This window comes from Pleuronectes platessa, chromosome 20 (assembly GCF_947347685.1).
Source record: "Pleuronectes platessa chromosome 20, fPlePla1.1, whole genome shotgun sequence".
NCBI classification, from domain to species: Eukaryota; Metazoa; Chordata; class Actinopteri; order Pleuronectiformes; family Pleuronectidae; genus Pleuronectes; species Pleuronectes platessa.
In genome coordinates this window covers 3,642,434-3,664,092 of record NC_070645.1, presented here as the reverse complement: position 1 = coordinate 3,664,092, position 21,659 = coordinate 3,642,434, and the positions used below count along the sequence as shown (strand labels likewise).

General features: G+C 39.8%; 1 long non-coding RNA gene across 1 annotated transcript in view; it reads right to left on the bottom strand.

Annotated features, from left to right (window-relative positions):
• Nucleotides 1–9,609: 9,609 nt before the first annotated feature.
• LOC128425464 (uncharacterized) overlaps nucleotides 9,610–21,659 on the bottom strand; it is a 154,339-nt gene continuing 142,289 nt past the window's right edge. The window contains exon 4 of the long non-coding RNA XR_008333147.1: nucleotides 9,610–9,794. This is a non-coding gene — a long non-coding RNA (uncharacterized LOC128425464). The remainder of the gene's footprint in view (nucleotides 9,795–21,659) is intronic.

The following is a 21,659-nucleotide window of genomic DNA, read 5'->3' as shown; positions in this document are numbered from 1 at the left end:
AACACCTCCTGATGTATAATACACAGGGTTCATACACATTTTTAACCCATGGATTTCCATGACTTTTCCATGACTTTCCATATCTTTAAACCAACTTTCCATGACCAAACATTTTGTGAGATCTCAGTGTATACATGCAAAAGAGACTAAATTTAGTATTTAAGATAACAATGAGAATTTCAAAGCATACAGTAAACCTTGAATTACACAAATGAGTGAGACAATAGTTTGATTGACGTCTGTTGTAACACATGGCATGTACTTTTCCATTTGTAGCCAAGCATGGTTAAATCTACACTTCCCTGGCGTAGTGCATTATCTCACCTGCTTCCCCACCGAACATTTCAATTAGTATGAGATAGTATGCCTACTTATATTTTGAGCGTATTTCTTTTAAAAGCATTTGAATTAATTAAAACTCAGCGTAAATGAACGACATGAAAATATGAATATAACAAATCTCCATGACTTCTCCAAAACTTTTGGGATTTTTTTCAAGCACTTTTCCAGGACTGGAAAATAAACATTTAACAATTCCATGACTTTTCCAGGTTTTTCATGACCGATGTCCTCGATCCTTCTCGTTACGTTTCGTCCGTAAGAGTCTCTCCGTGCATTGTCTCGTAGTGGCGGTTCAAATTGCAATCCTTAAAAACAGCGATCTTTTCTCCACAAACTAAGCACACGGCTTTCCCATTGACTTCAGTAAATAAATACTTAGCAGTCCATGTCTCGTTAAAAACTCTATCTTTCTTCTCTTAACGTGGGCTGACACTTTTGCGGACTTTAGTAACTCAAATCTCTTCTTAACTCCGTTCGCCAACACATCATCCGCTCGCGGCATTCAGGATGTACGTCAGGTAAATGTTAAAAAAAGGCACCTTCAAAATAAAAGAAATGTTGTTGTATTCTCTGCATGAATTTCACTTATTTACATGTGATTCCTAATATTCCGTTGACCTCACGCGGGCCGGTCACAGACAGCCAAAGGGCCGGATGCGGCCCGGGGGCCGTACAATGCCCAGGTCTGCTGTACAGTGTTGTGCGGGCGAGTGTGTGCGTGTGTGTCCCCAGACATCACACACAAACAGGCCCCGGGGCTCCGCCCTCTCACATTTGCTCAGAGACACAGAGTGAGATCAGAGCTCGTTCCTGTTAAGCAGCCGGTCAGTGACAAACAAGACACAGTGTTCAAAAACCAAGTTGAAAAGAAAGTACGATGAAGCCTGTCTTGCTATTGGGTTCATATTGAATGAAGGAGGACATGAGGAGTGATTTATTTGAAAAATAAAGAAAAAAATCATAAATACGACGAGGCCCCCTGGTGGCCGAGGCCCTGGGCAACTGCCCGACTTGCCCAATGGGACGCGCCGCGCCTGCCTATGAGACAAATTGTGATTTGTAAATATTGGCTATACAAATAAAATTTGATTGATGATTGAAATGTATTTATGAATTCTTGTGACCTTACCTTTTACCTTGGCTGTTTTAAAGTAGCACACCCTTTAGAGTATTACTAAATTCAAGGTTAGTAATTTGAGTAAATATGGCGACGCCTGCGAGCTAGTTCTGGCAGGCAACTCGAGCTGCGCTGCGCCAATCACGTGACATACATCATGTGACATACATCATGTGATATACCTCAATCTCCACAACCATCTATAATACACACCCACCTTATCAGGTGGTCTATTTAACCAGAGAGACATTTCCCATCAACCCCTCTTGCTCGCACTGCTGCTGCAGTATGGCTACCTGTTGCTACAGTCCCTCCACCACCCCAGCATCCACCTGTAGGCCCAGCATCCACCTGTAGGCTCCAACGGGGGGTTACAAGTATTTGCTCATCACTCCCATCATTCCTGTGTAATCATATGGGGGAGTGATTAAGTTGGAGCCTAGACGCCAAACACTAAATCTGTTGTAATAAATATATTACATGATCAAACGTGAGTTGTCTGACAGAAATTGCTTATTTGTTTAGATGTTTTCTCTCCTGCACAAGTTACTTACACTAATGCTAAACCATACACGATATATAACATTGTGCAGGGATGGGAAATATTCATGATACATGTATTAATTTTTTTTATGATAAATACTAAATTGCATTTTCTAATTTGTATATGATAGGTTTGATGGAAATACTGTAGAATCATGTTTTCATATTTCTGTGGATTAAAAATACTGTAATATACTTTCAGCGAGACGTCAATGTGATGACGTCATGATAATGAAAATCAATACATGCAGCCTGTGATTGGAGGTCTCTTCAATAATTTGCCCGGGCTTGTTGAGATCAGAACATTGACACTCAGAAAATTGATGATCCAGCACGAAGCGGGACCCAAAGGAGAGGAAGCACAAGGTGAGAGATGGATTTTTAACAGTTCCTGTGAGGTTTTGGTGTTTCTTTACGTGTCCTGTAGCTAAACCATATGTATTGATATATATTATTGGAGTGTTCTAGGTAAACTATAAGTAACACCCCACAGTTAATGTTAGATTGCTACTTTCAACTTATGTTGAGTTTTCGTCGGTTGTGCATGAACAAAAAAAAAAGAAAACTATAAAGCCTTGCAGAGTTATTGTACAACAATACTTTATTAATGCTATTATGGTTTAACTTAGTAGATATACACATGCGCTGTGCCATGTTGTATCATTATCAACAATGTGCTGCAAAGTCCTGTACATCAGGTTGATATCTCAACGTCCACTTAGATTTGTCAGAGCTCACAACTTGTAACTGCATGTAACTTAGTGGGGGCTGTTTTATAACTCTATTGCGTGGGCAAGTGAATGATTGAATAATTGTTTCCTTAGAAACGAGTTGCCATGGATAAAAGTGTGATCAGCTGATGAATGACGTGTTTGCCATTGTCGTCAGTGTTGCTTGTGCGAGGTAAAATCCTTCATCACTGTAGGTCAGACTATTTGAACTATCTGTTGACTGGTTTCATGTCAGATTAATGACATGCCTCATCCGTGTCCTGCTGAAAAAATACCTCAAATTGGCTGATACATATATTTATTTATTGCTCACAATGTGATTTCATGCTCCATTGGAAAAGTAATTTTTTTAACATTTTTGTAATACAAAAGCATTAAATTATTTTGATACACTTACAACAGGGGTGTCCAAACTTTTTATCCCGAGGGCCACATATTGAAAAAAATACGGAGGTCCGGGCCACTCAAGGTGCCACGCCCCCCTGCCCTGGATCGGACTGTTGACAGTTGGGGGGGGGGGGGCGTGGCTGCGTTCTGAGGGACAGCTGCAATACAGTGGGCCATAGTCCATCACATTACCTTTCATTTAGCTGACGCTTTTATCCAAAGCAACATACAATAAGTGCATTCATGAGTACAAACCCAGAACAACTAGAATCAAGAAAGTATAATATATTCAAAAATTAGAGCTAAACTACAAAGTGCTATAAGTTAGTGCCAATAAAGTACTATTAAATTGTTAGTTTGAAAATAAAAAAATTATAATTTTTTTTTTTTAAATTTTTTTTTTGAGGCAGGCCAATTTAAAATGGATGGCGGGCCGCAGATGGCCCGCGGGCCGTAGTTTGGACACCCCTGACTTACAATATGACGTTATCTGGTGTTATATTAAAAAATACATTTGGATGTATCGCTGACTCTGTACTTCCCTAGTGTGATAAAAACTCAGACATCTCCACGACAACTGAAAAAGCTCCATCAAGCAGGATTCTGTTGAAATTAAAACCTGATGGTATTAGCTCATAAAACACATGGTATTCCTCAAGACTCAGTATGATACCGTTCTTTCAGTTTTACTGAAAACAAAAGAGATATAGTGAAAGCTGAGGTGAAAACACATTAAAATCAAAACCTGTTGAGAAAAAATAAAATAAAACAACACACAGATCAAAACATGCACATGCTTTCGAATATGTGTCCATTTTCAGTTCGTCATTAAACCGTTTATAAGAATTGCTGGACAGATTCAGCACCATTGAAAACTGCTCAGTGTGCTGTGCTGGTCCATGTGGTTTGAGTGAGACATAGTGACAATTTTTTTTCCTGTTTATCCAAATATATGTTATTCCAATGAAAATAGGCTTCAGGAAAAATGCAAATTTGCAAATTTGGTATAGCGGTAACAAAAAGCGTCTGGAGCATCTGGAAAATGGGAGATTGAGATGTACTGGGTGTGTTAGCAGCAGGCATTGACTTAATTGACATTGTTTTATACCTCCCTTATCCTTCCCTTTAAGGAGAGTACGCACAATGCAACAGTGAAGTGTCATTTTGAGTGAATCCCAGAAAGAGAGAAAGAGAGAGAGAGTGGGGCTCTCACAAGGTAAATATGTAAACTATTCTCATTCCAAGTAAATATTTAAGGATAAACCCCCTTAAAGGAACATATAAAAGGGAGCAGCTCCACAGAGAGTGGGTCCTCTCTAAGGAGGCCTCCGTGTTTTTAAAGTCGTCCAACAGGACAAACTAAACACCTTTTGAGTTTTCATGACAACTGAAGTTTGCCACAGGTTCTCTTTCATGTTTGGGTTGTGAGGTGAGGGGTATTCAGATGCATCAGGACACTTCAACACTCAATTATACCTAATGAAACAAAAGTGGAGCCCTATGTTTTTATTTACTGTTGTTGTACCTTTTACTTAAAGCACTCTGGTCGACCAAGTTGTTTTAAATGTGCTGTAAAAACAAAGTTGACATTGACATTAACTATTAATTGTAAACACTTCCACAACAGTGTGGCCTCAATCAGAGGGATTGCAGTCCGTGTGTGTCCAACTAAAGGAGATGAAACGTTTCACTTAATCATTTGATTTAAGTGAAACGTTTCATCTCTCATCCGAGAGGCTTCTTCACTTCAATTTTCCAGGTCTTGTTAGTAAAGAACAGATTCATATCATGTGGCCACGGGTTCGATATCACGTTCCCACAAATGAATAACATATTTTATATGAAAATATGATATAGTTATTATGTTTTTCCCCAAATGTCACCACTTGGGCTCCATAAGCCTGGAGGTACGTATATGAGAACCTCTTCAAGTCTCCACTTCATCCATCATTCAGTCATCTTGTGCATTTGGAGCCAGAGTCTGCACAGTTGTGATCAAAGTATTGAGGTGCTGCTGATACACATAGTCAGATTTCAGATCATAATGACTCACCCTGTTTTTATAAAATCAAATTACCAATAAACATTTTACACAGTTTACGATCTATACTACAGCATTTGGTTGTTGTCCCACATTTATATATAGTGTATTCTTTGTCCATTCTGGGATTTTTCTAAAGTATCGGACACACAACTTGAAGGTGATAATACGCTAATTAAAACATATTTATTAATTTTATATTCCATTTCTGCCTATAAATCCCCTTTAATCCAAACTTTGAAAGCTCATTTTAGTCAGAAATTACCAGAACAGAGCTTAGCGTAACGTATGTGGCCACCGTCTAGTATCAAACACAGCTCTCATCAATTCATTTCCCACCCTGCCACTTCCCTCCTCCTCCCTCTCTTGTCCGCCCTCCATCCTCCATGACTGGCTGTCTGTTAGGTCTGACTTATGACTCCAGCTTAACTCTTGGCCACTGTAAATGTCCTGCTGATAGTTTTGCTGTAATATCGCAATTTGTCTTGCCAGGCACGACGGGCCCTTTTTGCAAGACAAGTGACTTTTGAGGAGACAATGTGAAGAAGGCCCAGAGGAGCGTGGGTGCCAGGCTCGTGAAAGATGACAGGCGGCGTGTCTCTTTCATCCAGACCAACAGCACGGCTCGCCTTGCTGAGCTGAACAGCAGGTACAGGCGCAGTGGCACTTCACCTAAATTAATAGTTGACCCGCTAGCCACGTCGCAGGGTGAAGAGTTATGGCCGGAGTGCCGCAGCAGGACAGGCAGCAAACCTGGCTAACAATGGGGCGGTAGGATGTTTGATGAGGGGACTCAAAGCAGAGGCCAGGAGGTTAAGATGGATGGATTAGCTTCGTTATCAGAAAGGCCACGGAGGCGTTGCACCAGCCGTCCTCACTGGCTTATCATCACATCCAACCAGCTAAATCCAATTCCCGCTCTTCTCTGGATCCCTCGTCTTCATCAGTGGTGTTTCTAAATTCGTACGAGCTGACTGAGGTGTCACATTTCCGGATTTGGGAGCTTACCGATCCGGCTTTGATACTTGCACACTATATTTGACCAGTTTCATTTAACTCCTGGATGCACAGCTCCTTGCAAAGTGCATTTCTCTGTATGTGGATTAAAAAAAGAAAAATCCCATTTTAGGTTTATAAACATTTCTTTCCATTGTAAGTTTGTACAAATATTTATTGAAACCCTACACAGCAACGATTGAATGTTATGAAGTGTAAGCCAAATGAGTGCAAGACACTTTATCTGAGAATCACGTGCTTAATCAAAATCCATCACTTTAATTTCCAGTCCATTCCGGCTTCACATCAAGCAGCCATGTTCAAACTACATTTGAAGGAATACAAAATCAGAGGGACATCTTCAATGGCACACAGGGGCTGATCCAGGGCTGGGCAAGGCAGGCACCCAAAGCTGACATCTGATTGGCCCCTGAAACACTCCTGTCCCGTCAGTAGTCTTTATTTAATTTTATTCCCAAGCTTTTTTGAGGAACAAAGTGTGCTTCAACAATTATAATAACAAATATAATACTTAATGTGTATTTTGAAAAAGGGAATGACTTGAATGTGCACCAGAATGAATCAGAAATTGTGCAAGTATGTTGGACATATAATTGGCCCCCTCTGTGAAAAGTATGGCCCCCTGAAAAATCCTCGAGCCACTGACAGCACATTAATGTTTACTGTATATAAAGAAAGAACATTATATTAAAAACTATTTACAGAATACTCAGTCGTATCACACTGCTTCATGATGCTCTGCATAGAAAATTCATCTCTGACTTCAGATGCGATGTGGTTATTTACATTCATCCATTTATATTTTTCCAACCTTAACCAAAAGTATTTTCTTAGCAGCTGGTATCGATCACGACTTGTTACCACTGACATTTAGTAAGATCGTACAATTAATTTTATTCATTTAGAATGTCGGTTCTAGGAGAGACGTTGGAATTAAATTGAAAGGAATATTTTTGAACTAAACATTTTGAAGGCAAACTAGCCCAGTCACAAACATATGCATCTGATGGGTTACTTATATAAAAGGTACATTATCTCCTGGGAACATATTTAAGAGTAAGTATTTGTAGAGAATTTGTATTAATATTTTCCGACCTGCACATAAGATTTTCCATTTTTCATTAGTAAGTCTCAATCTTTCTAAATTCTGCCTCTTTTCTTCTCGGTTCTCAGTATATCAGAGAGGTTTTCACACATTTATTCCAATTGATTTGCTCTCAAAAGAGCTTTTAAAAGCATATTTGGGATTTTCGATAGACCCAAAAAGAACAATGTAGAAGGTCTCAAATCCCTCAGAGGATAATTAATTATGAAGAGGTTTTTCTTTTTTCTTTTTTTCGAGCCAGGTTAGCCATGCGAGCATGAAATCGATATGACGTGTAAATCAAAAATAAATTAGGTTTTCTTTTGTTCTCTGCAAACAATCATTTCAAATTAATTACAGAGTGGACTCCATGCTTTAAAGTAATGGTCCAGCTCAGATTCAGGGCTGCTTTACATAATGCATACAGCGCAGGCTGGATTTAAAACAATTTACTTCTGGGGTTAACCAGGCTAATGACATATTCATTTTCTGCAAAGGGGAAGCTATAGAGTGCATAGGAATTAAATGAGCTATTCATTGTCCGCTGGCTCCCACAGACCACTCTGAGCACAGTCTCCGTACAATGAGGGCTGCAAGGGCTGAGATTTCCATGATAATGGGATTGATCCCTCATCTTTGAAACTGCAGAGTGAAGCTCTAATTAATAGCCGGTGTTTTTTTTTTAAAAAGGACGTGAAGTAATAATCACAAATACGTGACGTAGAGGCTTCAACCTTTCAAAAAATTTGCGAGAGCCCTGGAAACTGTGCACAGAATTCATATTTTATATTCTGATCCTCAAGTGGGAATTCAGTCTTCTGTTAACCTCTTGCTGAGGAGGGCACAGTCAGTACACTGGATCACTGACAGGGAAGCTCCTCTGGAGCTGGTGAGGGTTCAGTGCACTGACAACCCAGGGCTGTCAGTCATTGGTTTCTGAGGCCATGTTGTAAAGCTGGGATGGATCGCTGCCATCTTACTCAGCCACTGGAACCAATTCAAATGTGGTCATTCCTTTCTAAGACACTTAATTTTCATATTTTGAGAATATTACACAAAGGAGTTCTTAGTTTAATATTCTCAAAATATGAAAATTACCATTTGATCTTAAAAAAACATTTGAATGAGAATGTGCAGCCTGTGAATTTTCCTTTTTTCAAGAGAGCTGGAAGGCTACAGTACAGGACTCATTTTGTACTTTCTTTCTGCCTCAAATAAGAAATATAATTATCAAGATAGAGTTATGAAATTTAAAAGCAGAAATCAAGCGATCACAATTAATCACATGCATGACTGATCAGAGCCAAGGGCTTTAGAATAAAATAAATAAATAAGATGATTTTTTTTCCCTTTAAAAGTATGTAAATATAAAATTGGCAATAATCTATATTTATAATGTCACATATTCATATGAATAACATGAAAGGCAAATGGCTGATTTAGGAATAAAACTAAACTGCTGCTGGCACATAAGTAGGCACCATCATCATATAATGTGGATGGGGACATTTATTTACAGCTGCATTTTAGTTTTTGTTGTTGATGACAACACAAAGGTTTATAAACTAATAAAATGGCAAATACTACTAATAACTTGGGATTTTAACAAGAAGTGCACTCGATTGAGAGCATACCCCCAAGGTCCAATATTCCCCTTAAATTCAATAAAGCTGCCAAAAATTGCCCATATTCATAGAAACCAGTCCCATTAATAATCCAGATTTTTTTTTCCCATTAAGATCCATGAAATGTTCTCTGATATCTCAGTGAAAATGTCAACAAAATACAAGTTAAAAACTACCCGCAATGTTACAGAACGTGTTAAAAAAATCTACCCACTGATCCGGGTCCACACAAAAATGTAAAGGCTTCCTACAAGATTTGTGGTAATCTGCTCAGTCGTTTTTTTGTGTAATCTCACTGACAAACAAACATACGAACCAGCCAATAAAACAAACGGCCATCGGGTGAAAACATAACCACCTCGGTTGTCTGTGCCTCTGGGGCTGCAAACACCTGCGATATATATTTTTAACTGTGTCAAGAGAAACCTTGAACTCTTAAATAATATATCTTATATAATTAGTGTAGTGCTTATGAGCTGCAGGAAGTTTGATAAATACATTTTGTATTATTTACTATTACTATTATTTTCAATGTAAATTCAACCTTTCTATTTAACAGTTTGATAAATACATAACGGGCCATGATCCCAATCACACACATGCATTTTCTTGGCGTGTTAGGCATTATGCTGTAAGGCAATGCACCTACGACTGGCAAGCAAAGGTACATAGAGATTGGATCACGTTTCTGCCAGGCAAACATTACAATGAGTAATCTGGAGGTTGTTGCATGGGTGTGTCTTTTATTCTGACTTTTGAGGAAAACGTGTAGAAACAGGATTTTCAGGAGACAGGTTTGCTCTCTGACCTCCCCCAAAGAGCTGAATCCTACAAATGGAACAACGTGCTCATTTCCAGTTCCAGTCTCTCTTTGAAGGCCTTCATGGTGTGGCAGTTAGGTGCAAACCTAAAAAAAAGGGACAGAAATAGCTGTGTAAAGAATGAAAGGAGAGAGCAGAGGTGTACACCCAACATTTTTCACCCATTTCACACCCAGCCAATGACTGCATGAATTTGGTGAGAATGTTGTGTTCAAGTCATTAAAGCTAGTGGTAGTAGCCCTCACATTGCCAATATTATAATATTGTGCGTGTTTGGAATTTAATCATATTGACCCCTTCAGAGACAGGGCTGATAAACACATTGGAATGCAAAGGTCGTGTCCAAAATCCCCCAAACCTGTTGGATTTCATTGGAAAGAAATACCATCTAATTCTAAAACTGCATAATGTAAATTGTTTCCACAGCCCAAGGCGATTCTGAATGGAATATGTCTTTCTGCCACAGTGGTGGCAGCTTTATTCAGTGACTTGCTCAAGGACACTCTAGCAGAGCTCTCTTTTACACAAGAGATTGTGTAACTGTGGTTGATAGACAGCATCTTCACTTAGTCCAGCTTGTTGCCTCACAGCAGTCCAGCCTTGAGCTCCACATTTGTTTAAGTCATTCCTACTAATGAGGACCACAGGCATTGGAGGTTGGAAGATGGACGGATGAAAGAAATAGGTGAGGAAGGAGTTGAGACCAAGACAGATTTCATATTCCGCTGCCTAAAATGAATCATCAAGCCTCTGCCTTCCTTTTCTTTCCAACTTTTATTATTCAAAGTTCAAAATTGTTAGAGGGGATATGTGTTAATGCCACCAACACGGCATCAGAGAAGGAATGCGGTGAGCGCTATATATACACAGCTTCAAGCCAATGTTTAGTTTTTTCCTGGAAAGTTTATCTTTCCACTCCCATGCCTCTCTTTGATTCCTGTTGCCACGTCCAATTTTGACTGTCAAGAACGACTGCAGAGGCGGCATAATCACTGTGGGCTCCGTGCTATGCGATCTGACACAGGAACTGTCCAAGACGTTTACCCTCACCAGTGTGGCCCACACACAGAAACACATTGAACACTGCAGAAATATAAACAGTGCACAGTGGTGATGATGACAAAGTGGATGTTTCAAGACACGAGTCCATATAAGTTCAATTCATTTCTGTTAGATTTTATTTGTATCGCACCAAATCACAATTGGCAGTATCTGCACCATCTGCTAAGTTACTGTACATAGCATAATACTGTACATAATTATAAAGTTACCACAACAAGCATAAAACATATATAATTATGTTATTGATAGCAGCACCAGTTGATAATAATAATAATAATAATAATAATAATAATAATAATTTGAGTAGTGAAGTGTCAGATCTAGAACCTGCAACTCTGGATTCAGAGAAACCTGCAGAATATAAGTGAGTTTAACATTCATCTGTAAATCAAAAACAGACTCAGTGTCTAAAGAGCATGTGGTCTCTAGAAAACACTTGTTGATTCAAGTGCATCATGTCTGTATGAAACCCAGATTAGATTTTGCAGACTGTATGCACCTCTGTCCGATGCACTCAACTGATTGCAGCCCAGCGAGGTCTCCAAAGCTATGGGCAATTGGCCTTAGTTTGCCCAAAGGATAATGCATCTAAAGCATGTGAAGCAAAGATCTCACTATCAAATTATATTGGTCTATACAAAGGCTGATATATCGTATTCCTCTCTGCAATGGAGTTCCACTGTTGTCCAAAAGCTATTAAAAACACATCAATGTGCCACACTGCTGCATTAAATTTAATATTTCTCCATTACCATGAACACAATCAATGTAATTTATTAATTTATTTTCAATTAAACTAATTTGTGAGCTGTTTTTTTTATGTCTTGAGTAGGAACCAATGACTGGTCAAAGTCTGAATCTGTTGAGGTGGATCTGTTGGACTTGTAATGTATTGCATTGCTTGTAATTGTAATTACTTCTTCATATAACCCATATTTAAAATCGTTTTAATCCTGCACTTCATTGTGAATGGTTTTCACTGCTCCTTGCACAATCTCTACTCATTTCAGCTCCCACTGGCTATTAATTAACATTTTCTAATGTGACTTTCTGTCAGTGACTCATTACTACGGTGAATGGTACAACTCTCCTTCTGCAAATGAGAAATGCATAATTTCCGACGAGGAACTCAGTAATTGTTAAGGTGTTGTTCTTTAATTTCTGTTTTCCTATCTGCTTTTTAAATGAATTAAAACACAGTATACCTCTTTTATCTTTATTTGTTTTTGCCATGTGATTTAGTTTCCTGACCACCGATTAAAAGTGCTTTTTTGGGGTGCAGCTCTCAACATCAAGGATGTAAGACTGCCAGCTTTAAAAGTGAGGAGAAGCTGCTGGTTCTAGATCAGGTGCTTTTGCTCCATTACTGATGGGTATGTATGTTCCCTAAGTGTGACATAGCTGCTGTGGCGGCACAATGCACACAGGCCTGGAGCAGTGGGAGACTGGCAGGCCTGAAGATCCAAAGAGGTAAAACGGAAAAAATTCGGCATACGCAGCAAATGCCAAAAATGGCCGCACCATCTAAAAGTTTAGAGGATGTACACCAACAGCGGTCTCTGCTTGTGAAAGTCCTGTGTCCCCCTCGTCCCTCCCAACCCTCCTCCTTCTAACTGCATCTCCTTGCTTCCTCTGTCGCCACCATCATTATGACTAGAAGTCGCCTAACAGTAAAATGGAACTATTATCACAATAAGCAGCCATTTTTAACAGGCTTGTTATAGTTCCACTAGTTCACATTTCCCTGACCTTGGATTTAGCTCTGCTTATTCTCTGTGTTCTTTGTATGTTTTAATAGTTAAAATTCTAGTCGGTATGTAAAGATTTGCTAGTTAGTGAGTGAGATTGCTACCATGGTAAGTGATGCATTGACCTCAAAGCAGTCAGCGTTATTAGAGCTGGAAGACGCAGGTCAACTTTTGTTTTGTATTGATGGATGTGGAGGCGGCGTCGGCCCACAGGTTACACAGGTGAAGGGCTCCTTCTTATTACAGGGCTAATGGGAGAGAGAGCTGCGAAAAATACATCAATCGTTATCCACCATCCAGCCGCCAAGGTTACTGCAGTGCCAGATTAACCAGCCTCTCTTCCTTCTGTGGCTGATTCCTGGTAATTCTTTCAATTTCATTATTTTATGTGATTTTGTTTCTCTTTTTTAAATTGTATTTTTCTTCCCATTACTTTTTAATTTCCAAAGCTTTTAAACCCTATTAATCACACTGTCTGTGGAAAAAACCTTAATTTCCTAATTTTACATCTCTCTTGTATCTCTTGGATATATAGTTGTAACTGCATTTCATGAATCAATATCGTTGATGTGATTAAAAGATTGAGATGAATAAATTGGAAGGATATAATGAACTTTGATCTCCTGCATGACGATCCATCCATAAAGCCAATTGCATTACTAAACACTGGCATCGGACATACATTTTGAAATAAAGATGAATCCGATGTGGATGCAATTTCTTGGTATACTGGGTTTGGTTTCCGGGGCAAATCCAACTGGGAGGAGACCCCAGACAAACTCAGGACCTGTTGAAAGGATTACATATTCAATTTGGCCTGAACATACACTGGGGTATCCCTTTCTGCAACTGAAATACGCAGCTAGAGAGTAGCAAGCATGGTTTCCCTTCCTTTTAACTCCTTTAGACTTGGATAAGTAGAATAAAAGGGATACACATATTTTTTTTTTTTGTATTTTTTTTTTTTTTGTTGGTGTTAGGAAGTAATGAGGAAATTACTTCTAAAGGTATATTAATCTTAACTCTTAAAAGTCTTCACCTGAATATGGGTTGAATCAAGAGGTAGTTACTTCTTCATGTGCTCTCCCTCGTTGTTGTACAATTCCAGTATTTGTTTCCTAATGCGAGCGCAAGATAAAAGCTGTCCTTTACCTCTATGGAGCCTCGATTGATTCTATGACACTACCAGTAAAATGAGAAATGTCTGTGGGAGATTATCAATGCCAAGGATCTCAGAGGAGGCCAAGGAAACATCAGTGCTCAAGTCTTTTAACTGTGAGAAAAGGAACAGGCTTCGGTCTGTCAACATTATTCCCTTCAAACCCTGACAGTTGTTGCATGGTAATTTATCAGAGACTGGCTTAATCAAAGTAATATATTCTGCATATATTTTTAAACTCAATTAAACTTTCTATTCAGTCAGCACGTGTCTACGCTACATCCCCTCTGAGTCAACTTACGAAATATCTTGTTGTGCCCTGCTCCTCATTTACACCCTCTAATGTGTGGAGAGGAGTTGGTGACATTACGTAAGTGATATGTCTGGCCCAACTGTTTTTCTGTAATTCACGGTGAATCAGATTTTGTAGATAATCTTCAGACTCACCAGAGAATCAGGAGCGTTTCTCTATACATTCACAGCTTAGATCTAAATAAAAAAAAAGTTTTAAACAGTTTTCATTTTATTGGAAATAAAGGTGGCAGATGACTACCAGATGGCAGCAATAAGACTGTATTCGTAATTTATTAAACATGTTGTTAATGTCGTCATTTTTCTCCTTAGGAATTTTCACAAGTGGTTTTATCCAAAACACATCCTCATCTTTGGAAGGATGATGAGAGGCTTGTTAAGACCGTACCCACCTCGTATTCTTGCTTTGTCCTTCATTGTTTTTCAATGTCTTCTGCCATATAAATTACCTGATCTGCTATTTTGGTTACAAATTGACACTAAGGTGTAACTTAACTATGTTTGGCTCCTTCATATTTTTTTAGGTTTCAGCTTAGCTGTTGTCACTCTCACCGCTGCCGCTTGTCATCGTCGGAGCTGCCCTCATGCTCTTCTCAGCTTGTTATTTGTGTCTCTCGCTGACATCGTCCCTCTGTCCTCACAGTCAGTGACCCTGGGACTGATCAGCGGCAAGTGATACTGATGCACGTCGTCAGTCATTGCCGTCACTCCACGACAGAGCACCATAACGCAAAAGGATATCTCATTTGGCAAATGTGAACCATAAATAAGCCGAGAAGAACTTTGTCTTTTGCCAGAGTGCTTGATATATTCTGTATCAGAGCCATTCTAATCAGTCAGTGGGTGACAATGTCAGCCTCACAGGATGTTGCCTGGTTGAGCCTTGGAAGGTGCAGAAGTAACAGCTGGCACCCTGGTTGTGTGTGTTAATTAGCAGCCACAGAGGTTTATGGTCAATCAGAAAAAATAAAACCAGGGGTAACTCCTGTGAAAATAACCAGAACAAGGTTTACAGCCCCCCATGTCATTCCCTCTCAGTGCGACTAAATCATCTTCAATAGACTGCGTAAAAAAAAAGCAGCAAACTACCACCATGTGAAGAGTTGAACTGATTTGCACCATTCCACTCAAATCATGGCAGACATTGCCCATCAGCTGACCAGAAGACAAAATAGCCCTTAATGTTATCAAGGGCAGCCTGAACGGCCTGAAGTCATTTGGACATTCATGACATTCATTGCAGGGTGAATTTTGAAAATGCAAACTCATTGAATTGATGGCACTGTGTAAAATCGGTGATGGCAGAGGATGTATTTCTAGGCCCTAAATTGGACTGTAATGAGCTCAGCACTGCTGGAGGCCACATAAAGAAAGGATGTGCCGTCTTTGATTTTCTTTGATTTGTGATGGCATTAGGGGAAGTCACTCTATTCAGTTCAGTTCAATCCAATACTATCTGTATTAAGCCAAATCACACCATACATTATCTTTATAGCATCGCCGATAAAAAAGGACGGAAGAGATACAAATTGTCAATAAAAGCTAACTTGTATGAGGGATATGCTGACTGTAGCCATGCATGTGATGACACTGAATAGTATTTTCAAGTTTCAAAATCATTGATGTTTTCAGAAGATGTTGGCGCTGGGGAAGCAATGTGTTCCAGCTGTTTTAGATGAAATGTTCCTGATACTGAATCAGTGATCATCAGGAGGATCTTGACTGGAAACAGGCGGCCTCACCAGTGGAGTGTATGCAGCTGGTGTGGCTCACCATCCAAAGGTAGAAACGGACAAAGACTGTTCAGACAAAGACTGTTTAATGACCAATGGGAGGGGCCCATCTAAAATGGCATTTAGTTGGAGCAGCTGAGATGACTCCGGCCATATAGGGGGCCTTGCCACCTTGTCAACTGTGAGGAAAAGCCCTGTCTGGCTGTGGTTTGAATCCAGTTGTTTGCAGCCAGTGCAGCAGCGAAATCTAAACAGGAGATGGTTGTAATGGTGACTGCAGGTACAAGAGGGTCAAGGATCTATTCCACACATGTTCTGGATCAGGCAGAGACACCATAGTCAGGGCACGACTTAGACAACCTTAGAGGAGGTTGTTGTCTTGGCACATGATAGTTTAGTCCAAATTAGGATACCTGGGCATCTACAAATAATTTTGCCGACAACTACTATGATCAGAGAAGAATTAAATGGTGTAAAACTGTTAAAAATAAATAAAAAATAAAGATCCAAATAAAAAACACTAGGGTTGTTACTGTAGTATCTATTTTATAACAGCTCATCTGTATTTAACAACAACAGCTGTAGCCCTTCATCAGTGTTCATGTTGAATGTGATCAGCCTGTTTAAAAGGATGTTGGCAAAGGTCACAACCAAGTGCATAATTTGTGGAGTTATAGTTGACCACTGTGCAGTGAATTGCAGATGTGTGCGAGCTGATAAACTGTAAAACATGTCTGAAACATGTCAAGATCGGACCGTCTGTAAGTTGTCTCCACACTTCCAGCCATGTTGATGTGTCAAAGAAAGCCCCCGGATTAGGGCATGAACCCCTACCTGCTGTATAATTTACAGTCATTTTTTATCTGCTGCTGTGGGTCAATATTCATGATGAACACATGCCAGATCTTTCCCAAAGCATTCTACCATTGCAGTCGTATGCACATTTTGTAAATATAACACACAAAATACTACAGAACAGTAACATCAATATTACAAGATACCATCAAAGGATCCTGTGGTGCTACTTAGCTGTCAAACATAATCCACCTATTTTATTAATGGGCTTATAGTAGTGTTTACCAACTGCATGAAAATGTATTTGTAGGAAACACTAGAACAAAAAAAACAATTCCCTGGTTGCACTGTGTACGGTCAGGTATTTGATATCAAGGGCCATGATTAAAGGGACAAGAGTAGAAAATATGATCAAGACATTTTCGCTTTGTCTGGGCACTCTCCAAAACTATTTTAGGATTAGAGGCTTTTTGTTTCCATGGGCCCATGGGCATGTGCCAGGGAGGCCGGCCTTCAATTATCCATTCACTCTTCCACTTTGAGAGATACGGCTCCAATAACCACTGGCAACCACTGCTCCCTCCACTTTCCACATCCTCTCTAGCACACATCCACATCTGTCGTTCAGCCCTTAGTATTTTTTTAACTTTCATGTTCCTTCTTCTTGATGGAGCACAACTGCCTTCGTCTGCTGTGTGTTGACCACCATGATATCCAATTGTTCAGCCATCTCCAGTTTATTGGTCTTGATTTTAGCTTGGTCCTTCTCAAGGACCTTTGGGATTAGGTGTTTTCCATTTTGACACTGTAACTTCCAGCCCATACTCTAGACTAAGCCGTACCTGCGTGCATCTAACACACTAGTGGTATATATATATATAAATAAGCTGGATTGTCTCAGGGGCATCCTCGCACAGCCTGCACCTGCGGTCCTGTCAGGTCTACCCGGCCTACCTAACACCTGGCAAGGCTTGTCATCTCCTATTTAAATTTAAAGGCAAAAACACTCCTCCTCAATGAATCTACCTTGAATATTGAGAATATGTGAAATGAGGATCCTAAATGATAAATATGTTCCGCTCGGGTAGACCAGAGGTTCATTTGTTAGCGGTCATTTAATTCTGTCATAGAAAAATTTGACAAATAATACATTGACTTTACTTTAAGTGGTATTCATTCATTTGGAAGGCAAGTTTAATGTATCCACATTTAGCACAACTGTAATGCACTCACTTACTGATGACACAGAAGACTATGGTACATAAGTGTGTACCTTTTAGCCACAGCTTATGGCAGAGCTGACATCCTGCAAAACACATACATACTGAACACACAAATCATCTTCAACAGTACAACCTTATCAGTGCAAACTGTGCAAGGAATAAACTCAGACATTTTGCTTTACATGCAAAGCTGGTACAAATGTCCCGTTGACAGTGCCTTCCTGCTGTGGCTGTGAAAGCCCATCACTTCTTCCACAGCTGCCACGGCAGCATGACACATCTCCTCTCCACTCCAATGTAACTGCTAAGAGCAACATGGAGGGTTTTAGAACTTATTTACATGGACAATCTGTTGTCTCTGGGTTGTCCTGATAAGACTCACAATGCACTTCTGTCCGACCATAAACAGGCCCAAAGACATACTACACTACTCACTGAAAAACATGCTGCATGCACATGCTGGCTGAGTCCTATGCTAAATTTTTGAAGTGTATAAGTCAAAGGTGAATTGGCTTTAAAATGCTGCAGTATAACCACTAGAAGTCCACAATGCTGTATAGACACATTATTAAATCAGTATATTTACTCTACATAGAGACTAAATAAAAGATACAATTTAAGTGTAGCATAAATAAGAAGACATAGTTTAAAAACGTGGACTTCATTTTACATTTACTCATAAATCAATCAGGAGTTAATCAAGTTCTATAAGCAGTTGTATGTATATTCACATATCATATAGAAATGGACAAATAAACCAAACAAAGAATAAGCAGCCTTCAGTTGTCATAAAACTGAAAAGGTGTTTAGTTTGTCCACTTTGAATTCCTGTAAAAAACATAGCAGACTCCATAGAGAGGACCCTCTCCCGATGTAAATATACAATATTTAAACATAAAGGGCCCATTTCAGGGGAAGAAAACAAGCAATAGTAACATTTTGATGAAACTCACTAGTGAAAACAACAGTAGGAATATTTGATATTCAATTACTGCAAATAGATCACTTTCACCGAAATGTTACAGAGTGAACCTTAAAAGCTAATGACTAAAAGACAATAATAAGCAGATAATCAAAACCGGAGGGATTCTGCTGGGGTTGAACAAAAAGCAACAACAATTGTAATACAACTCAGATGTGGGACAACATCATATTTTTTCTTGTAATGCAAGTCTCAAGTCCAGAGCTAAACTGGCAAAAAGTCAAAGTCCTAAACCGAGTGACTTCACCATTCAGCGGAATTAGCTACCAACATCTATTCCCAGCTACCTCTTTAAATGGTCTGCTGCTGTTGTAGCCTGGATTAGACCTCAATTAAACACAATCAAGATGATTTAATCCACTAATTCAATTAAAGACAAGGAGCCAAACAGCCAGTAATCCACTCCTCTAAGCCAGTGTCTGGAACTGGGTCCCTGCTCTTTAATGAGTGGTGCAAGCAGTATAGACCATGACAAAACAGGAATCATAGGGAGGACTGGAAAACTGCACCGGTATAGTATAATGGTGTTACATGTAGAAAGCACAGTTGATTCCTCCTTGTCATTCCTAGCGAAAGACAAATCTTCTCACATCAAACCTCTGCTCTGCTACCATCTTTACTTACACAGACAACTATCAGCGTGGCACCAAGGACTCAAATGCACGACTCGAGACGCAGGGAACAGATCAAAAAAGGTTTTAATTAACCCAAAGGTTCGGTACATGGGGAGTCAGTCACACAAGCAGCGGTATCCAAGACACTACGCAGAAACAGGTCCAATAACACAAAGAAGCAGGTCATTCACAAAGACAAAGGGGTGGAAGGCTGGTGGCCTGCACTAGTCAGAGGGGAGCAACACAAACTGGCAACAGACAGAAGAAACACTGAGACTAAATACTCTAGGGGACATAATGGGACACAGGTGGAACACATGAGGGCGAAGCTGGTAATCGAAGAGTAACTGTGACCTTAAACGAGACAGAATGTGAGTATACAAGATAAAAAGGAAGGGAAATACTGAATATAACTGTCTGGGACAAAAACATGAAAACGAGGAAACAAAAAAGTACAACACCAATCTATTCATTATTGACTTAAGGCATAAACCATACTCTAAAACTCACGTGCTCATTCATGATGATCCCATAGCAGCCGGCTGCTCCATTTCTGAAGGTCAAACTCACAAACGGCCAGAGGACGGTCAACCCATCGGTATATTTTGCATTCAGTGTGTGATGATGGGGGACTGATTAAAGGTCCCTTTTTGTAGCAAGGTAGATTTTGGTGTCTGATTTGATAACAAAGCCTTAAAATGAGCCACACTTCCTTAACATTGTGATGTCGAAGCTCTGAGCTGTGCCTCTGGTGCAGACTGCCCAGGCTGCTTGTCCAGGATTTGGTTGAGTGTTTTTCTTAGAATCTGCTCTATTTTAATAGTATCTCTATCGTTTTAGCTTTGAATGCTTTAAATATCATGCTGCTTTCTAACTTGCCGTTTTAGGTTCCCCATTTTATCCATCCTGTTGCTTTGTGAGTTACATTTGGACTGAAACCCCGACAACTGTTAAAGCTGCATGAGTGGAGTGAAAACTTGCTTACTCACACTTAATGGATGATATCCACTGTCTGGAGTCAGAGCTTTAAAGGAAAGATAAGCCCCTTCACAGCTTTGTCTCTGCGTAGCTGCTGCACAGTCAAAGCATATTTCCCCTGTAATTTCTTCATATACACAGGCGTCGCATTACCTCCACTAGACATTCTGCCCATGTACTCACCTTATCATTGCTTCCGCTCTCTTATCTGCACTCCCACTCAATCCCTTTCTGTCTAGCAGCGACAGAAACCCAAATTGCTCCTTCTCCATCTTTTGGTGATCTACTCACCATATTCATGATCACCCATACTGATGTCTTTGATGGTCTAGGATTCTGTATAGTAATCTGGAAGCAGTGGGTTCCTGTATACTGGGACCATGCACTGCCAGATGATCAATAGGTTTGCAGTGGAACCATGGTCCAAAGCTCCAGTGTTTAGCTCCACACCAAATCCAGCCAGAGCATACAGCCAGAATTTGACATCAGTTTAGTCCGTCTTGGCTCTGACTGACCATTTATTTTTACTTGTGAGTTTTACCAATCGATATTAGTAGGCTACAATCCATTACCCGTGATTTGCCGGGCCATGCTTCACTCAAAGCAGTCAGCCATCTTCATCAAACTGTTCTTGTAAAGCTCCAGAGGGAGTACTGAGAGCGGAGTTGTAAAACCACAGTTGGATGCTGTTTGATATTTGAAACCACAAAACCTTTACATCATTGTACTTCATACTTCTTCATATCTTTACCTCATTTATCTCAAATCGCAGAAGGATTTATGTATGCGTTTCTTTGTGGATGGACTGTCCTTGTCGTATCCTTGTTATTTCCGGCCTTTTATCACACCATGTGTTCTGCTTTGTAGCACATTTCTACATGTCAACTGGAAATTTGTCTAATTAAAAGCAAAATTTGTTATTTTTACTTGTCTTTGACTTTGTTTTTCCAAATAGTGATATCAATAGTCTCTTCCAAAGTATAATTTTTTTTAAAAGATAAAGGGTCACTATGTTCCCAAACCATGTACCAAGAAAAAAAACAAAAAAACAATTTTGTCAAAATAAAGCCCTCAATGTCATGAAGTGTAAATGGTTTGCACTCACCAGCATTGCTTTGGCTCCTCACTTTCCCGAAGGTGCTTCAGTGAAAAACAGCGGCTGGTGTTGCATCAGTATGCTCAACGCGGGAACTGCATCATTTAAACACTGACCATAAATGCTGTCTGGCAGGAGAGAGTTGTTAGTGATGAATACAGACTGGAGAGGAGGAAATGACACCGCAGTCTCTCTGTAAAGCCGTCCATTAGCTGTCTCAAGAGGAGAAAGAAAGCAGGCAAGTGTGTC